Source organism: Myodes glareolus, chromosome 13 (genome assembly GCF_982192425.1).
Source record: "Myodes glareolus chromosome 13, mMyoGla1.1, whole genome shotgun sequence".
Taxonomy (NCBI): domain Eukaryota; kingdom Metazoa; phylum Chordata; class Mammalia; order Rodentia; family Cricetidae; genus Myodes; species Myodes glareolus.
The window spans coordinates 31,330,647-31,336,646 of NC_142038.1; the positions used below are offsets into that span (position 1 = coordinate 31,330,647).

A 6,000-nucleotide genomic window follows, 5' to 3' on the forward strand; every position below is an offset into this window, starting at 1 on the left:
GGTGGGGGGGTCACCACCACATGAGGAACTGTATTAAAGGGTCGCAGCATTAAGAAGGTTGAGGACCACTGCTCTAAGCTGTACGATGAAATTAACCCTTTCCTTCACGCATTGGTTTTGGTCAATGTTTGATCACAACCGCAAAAAGCAAATCAGAACCTCCTAGCTAAGCCTCAGTACTTTTCTGTAGCATGAGAACAATCTCACACCATCCTTATGAAATCTGAGACTCAGCTCCCGGTAGCGCATGAGCGATTGACTCCGCTGCCTTCCCCACCCTCTCCTGTCACTCACTGCCATTAGTCACCGGAGCCATTTTTTCCTAACTAAAATTCCTTTAGGGGTCATAGGTAGGGTGAAAGGTCTCACTATAGCCTTAGCTAGCCTGGAATTTTGTATGTAGACCGGGCTGACCTCCAATTCTGCCTCCCAAGTGCTGGGATTAAAGGTGTGCGCCACCACACTGGGCCTAACCTGGATTTTGATGAACAACTTTGATAATCTGTTTGAAAGACTATGAACAAATTGCTCTTTTTGTCTCTCTCTCTCTTTTGTTTGTTTGTTTGTTTGTTTTTTCAAGTGTTAATTCTATTTTATTAGCCAACTGGAAAACTAGACAATTTTCCAGTCCAGGGAGACATTAACTTAATCCTCTTCCTCATCATCACCAGCTCCTGCACCACCCTGGCCCTTTTGGCATTCTTCCTCTTCACTCGGCCTGGCCGGCTACCACCATAAGGAGACCGGAGCAAGAAATCAATGTGCTTCTGCGAGTCCAGACGAACAATGAAGGACGGGATGTTCACCACCTGCTTGCGGACCCTGATATGACGCTGGCAGATGAGCACACGGGCATGGTGAATAGATTTAGCCAAACCCAGCTTGAAGACCTGGGTCTGCTGCCGCCTCTCCAAGAAATTCTCAATCTTCAGGCCCAGGATGTAATCCAGCTTCATCTTGCCCTCATCCAGCACCCCAATGCGAACAAGTCGCCTCAGCAGAGCATTACCTTCAAAAAGACGCCGTGGGTCCTTTCCGTCCAGCGTTAGCTGCTCTCGGGCGGTCTTGCGGATCTTGGCCAGGGTAAATTTGACTCTCCACACCTCACGTTTGTTCCGGAGCCCATATTCTCCGATGAGTTCCTGGTTGAGACGCGACTTCTCAAAGGGTCTCTGGGGGTCACATAGGTCTTACGACAAACCCAATTTCTGGCAACCGGCATGTTGGCGTCTCTAGGCCTGCCGCGCCTAGGAACTCACGACCGCGACCTCGCTCTTTTTTTTTTTTAAAGATTTATTTATTTATGTATACAGTGTTCCTCCTGCAGACTAGAAGACACCAAATCTCACTACAGAGCCACCATGTGGTTGTTAGGAATCAAACTCAGGTCCTCCAGAAGAACAGCCATTGCTCCGTAACCACTGAGCCATCTCTCCAGCCCTTGAAATGCTTTTTTTATTTAAAAAAAAAAGCAGAACCCATTTAAAATAATCCACATATCTGTGTCGAGCATTGTGTATGAAAAGACCCTGCTGGATGTTGAAATCACTGAGTTGAGATCCTGGATTGTGTGTAGATTTTGTTCACTCTTCCAGTTCTTCATAATAGAGCCTAGAGCGAATTGAGCATTCATTACAGATAAAAATTCAATAGTTCTAAGCTTCAGGGGAAAGCAAATAGTCCACCCATGTCAGCATTCCCAGAAGCGAGGACCTGAGTGTCTAGGGTCACATGACCGTGACTTCCTCGAAGGCTGAATTCTGTGCCAAGGTCACAAGAGGAGAGGGGGGATCGGAGAGCCCTGTTTTGCCTGGGGAAATTCCGTTAAATATTTTTTAAAAAACTCTTTTATGTATTCATCTGCTTTCTGTGTGAACGTATGTGTGGGCACACACATGCCACATCGCATGTGTGTAGGTCATTTCTCTCCTCTGCCATGCAGATCCCTGGGGTCAAACTCAAGCAGTCAGGCTTGGTTTTACCCAGCAAACCATCTTGCCAGCAAAGAGAAACTTTCTGTGGGGCGCGCTTTTCCCATCATGAAAATGCCTATGCATTTTCTCTAGCAACGATTTCATTTCTTTTTTAATATCAAGTACAAAGCATTAAACATACATTTAGGTTCATGACACAATTTCTTCAGTTCCCGGCTCCCCGTCTGGGTGTTAGGGTGCTGGGCTGGGAGGAGAGGAGTTCCTCATTTTATCCACTGTCCCCAAATGTCATGTTCCTGGGTACTGTGTTCACTGTCCTTCCTGGAATTTGTTCAGGGTGTTAGCTCTGGGACATCAGTCAGGGTGTGGTTGTCGCTGGCTTATAACAAAGGTTGTGACGATGTTTAGCCATGAACGGCAAAAGCAATGCACACAGCTAGGTACACATACCTGTAGCCACCTGCATGTTCCAAGACACAGTCACACTGTTCATCTGCACGGGTCCTGGTTCCTTTGCTTCCACAAATGCACATAGTGCCAGGCAGGCCCGTCCAGTAAACCGTGCACCCAGCAAGTGAAAAATATCCTCACTGCAGCTTTATCTATGACCACAATAAAAAAAACTCGAGCTCTAAGGTCACGGCCAAATACCTTTCTGCCCTGAGCCGGCTTGGGCTGGGCCATGCACTCCCTGCACAGAGACTCTTCCAGTGTTTGATTTACATTAAAAGCATAACTATTTCCCCCATGTATTGCGTGTGTTCCTACACATACATCTAGCTTGTAGTAATTGGCTTGGATTCCATTTCACTTTGTGTTCTCTTGGTGTAACCAGAGGTGGTGTGGCACCTAGGTGGCAGGGAGCATCTCCACAAGAGGGACTTCCCTGGATCAGCATCCACCGGTGGGCATGCTGGGATGGCAAGTTACCCTTGATGTTTCTGTGCTCACCATACAGCAGTGGCTGCTTTCCCAGTTCTCTATGTTAGCATTATAAATTGTTTTAATATTTATTTAATATGTATACAATATTCTGTCTGTGTGTATGCCTGCAGGCCAGAAGAGGGCACAAGACCTCATTACAGATGGTTGTGAGCCACCCCGTGGTTGCTGGGAATTGAGCTCAGGACCTTTGGAAGAAGAGTCAATGCTGTTAACCACTGAGCCATCTCTCCAGCCCCAGCATTATATTTTCAAGATTTATCTGTGGACTGGTTGGTTTGCCTGCAAGTAGTCTGTAGACAAGAGTGCAAAGCTTGCTGAGGCCAAGGGAGGGCATCAGATCCTTTGAAACCGGAGTTACAACCACCATGCAGGTACTGGGAATCAAACCAGGGCTGTCTGGAAGAGTTGCCTGTGCTCTCATCTACGAAGCCATCTCTCCGGTCACAACACTAGTATATATGTGCTCATTTTTACCAATCTTACAAACCTGTTTTCTCGTTCGGGGTCAGTCTTATATTTCTCTATTTCTTGCTGCATTCTCTCTGGGAACTACTGTTCCCAGTCAGTGTGATAGGCTGTCTAATTTCCTCTCTCTCATTTTTTTAAAGGCTAGTTTATTATGTATCCAATGTTTCTGACTGCATGCATGCACGCCGGCATGACAGAAGAGGGCATCAGATCTCATTATAGATGGTTGTGAGCCACCATGTGGTGGCCAGGACTTGAACTCAGGACCTCTGGAAGAGCAGCCCATGCTCTTAACCTCTGAGCTGTCTCCAGTCCCTTTTAAAGTTGACATGTGAAATGCTTTGATCCTTAATTTCCATAGCCAAATCTGGTTGTTTTCTTTAACTGTGAGAGGTCTTATTTTTAAAGTGTTGTCTCATTCCAAATGCGAAAGTATTTTCCTGAACCTTCTTCTCCAGCTTTATGGTTTCGTGTTCAGTCTCTAACAGTCCCGGAATCTACCTGGATGTTGGTGGCAGCGGTGCACCCTTTCAGAGGCGGTCTCAATCAGATCTCTGAGTTCAAGATCAGCCTGGTCTTCAGAGTGAGCTCCAGGCCAGCCAGGGCTACGTAGAGAAATCCTGTCTTGAAAAACCAAAACACAAAAGGCCTGGAGCCCACCTGTTTGTGGTCTAAGGGTTCAGGTGTCTCCTGATTAATGAGAAGTTAATTCTCCTACGACTTCTTGCTAAACCATCTCTCTCCCTTGCTCAGTCCCTGGCCTGTCAACCGTGTCTTCCACTGAGTTCCCTGTGAATTCCGTCTGCTTTAGGGGACCATTTCCTGCTGTCACCTGTCTGGTCACACCTTTCTCCTGTGACTTCCCAGAGTCTCCCATCCACAAGGAAGAACAGCAGCTTCCCGCTCCCTTTCGACTCCACCCTCACCCCCAGATTGGCTTATTTATTATCAAACTAGTTACTTTAGTGTAGAAATTTTAAATCACGGCAGTCTTGCTGGAATTAAAGATTCTGGGGTTCGAGTGAATTTATACATTTCATAAAAGTCCACGTCATGCCATTTCCAGCCGCTCCACACTGATGGAGGAGGGTTATCTGTCTATTGTGTTATTTTCATTGGTCAATAAAGAGACTGCCTTGGCCCTTTGATAGGACAGAAAATTAGGTAGGCGGAGTAAACAGAATAGAATGCTGGGAAGAGGGCAATGAGGCAGAAGCCATGGAGCCAGCCACCAGGTCAGACATGCTGAATCTTTTCCGGTAAGCTACCACCTCGTGGTGCTACACAGATTATTAGAAATGGGTTAATATCAAGATATGAGAGTTAGTCAGTAACTAACTCTCTAGAGATAATGGGCCAGGCAGTGCTTAAATGAATACAATTTGTGTGTTGCTATTTCTGGGACTAAGCTAGCCATGCAGGAGCCGGGCAGGACGAAAAGCAAGCCTGCCCGCAGCTCCAAGCCCTTACTACATATGGCTTGACTTTTTGTGCTCTGTTGTGGAATTTGCATACAATTCCAATCCAGACTGGTTAGCCACCCCCTACTCCGTGAGCACAGGTGAGAACACCAATCTGGCAGTGTCTTTCCTGGGGCCCTGTGTTTGTTCTTGTAGCTGGCTGATCCTGGGCACTTCCGGCCGCCTAGCCCGTGCCTTCCCGTCTCAATGCAGTGGCTCAGCCTATCCTGACCTTCTGTGGCTGCAAAGGGCCTGCTGCTCTCTCAGGCATCATGCACCCAGTTCCTCCAATTGCCCTCATGCAATCTCACTGAATTTTTTCTATTTCTAATATTTTTAAAGCTATTAAGGCAATTAAATATAGTAACATTGAGAAATACGTATAATTTTCTATTTTAACCCACTTTAATAAGATACACTAATGTAACGCCATTCTTCCGCTGCCGAATGTATTTTAACAGGATTTTTTTTCTATATCTACTTCTGTTAAAACCCGGAAGTTCACACCAACACCACCATTTCCATGCTGTACCTGAGAACTGAACCTTGTCTGTCTGTTTTGTAGTTTTCCCATTTCCCTATTTATAGCTCCCTGTCTTGAGAGGAGACTGGCATTCATCATCCCTGCTCTTTGCTTATTAAATCACTCTCCCCACAAGAAAGGCATCTCCATCTCCACCCCTAACCCCGCCCTCACCCCCACCCCATGACCATTTTGCATGTCACCCCACCCCATCTGTGATGCACTCAGTGGCTGATCATCCTCTCCTTTTGCATCTTTTGCAGCATTGTTTGATGTAGTGAGTCTTTTTCTGTCCCGCCAGCCAGCTTATTAATTATGAAAGCTCAGCCTATAGCTTAGGCTTGTTCCTTACTAGCTCTTATAACTTAAATTAACCCATTTACATTAACGTACATTCTGTCCGGTGGTTACCTCTCCTCCATCTTTACCTCCTATGTCCTCTCTAGGTCTCCTGGCTTCTCCTGCATAGCTGTATTCTTCTTCCTTTTCCTTCCTCTCCCCAGAAATCCTGCCTGTACCTCCTGCCTAGCTATTGGCTGTTCAGCCTTTTATTACACCAATCACAGCAATACACCTTCACACAGTGTACAGACATCCCACAACAGTCTAGTGGTCCCTCTAGTTCAGTCTTTTTGTGTTCATTTGGCAATATGGATGTCAGCAATCTTTT

The 6,000-nt window shown here is 46.2% G+C and overlaps 1 pseudogene; it reads right to left on the reverse strand.

The window, feature by feature from the left end:
• Window positions 1-588: 588 nt before the first annotated feature.
• LOC148119991 (small ribosomal subunit protein uS4 pseudogene) lies at window positions 589-1,263 on the reverse strand (annotated as a pseudogene).
• Window positions 1,264-6,000: the final 4,737 nt, after the last annotated feature.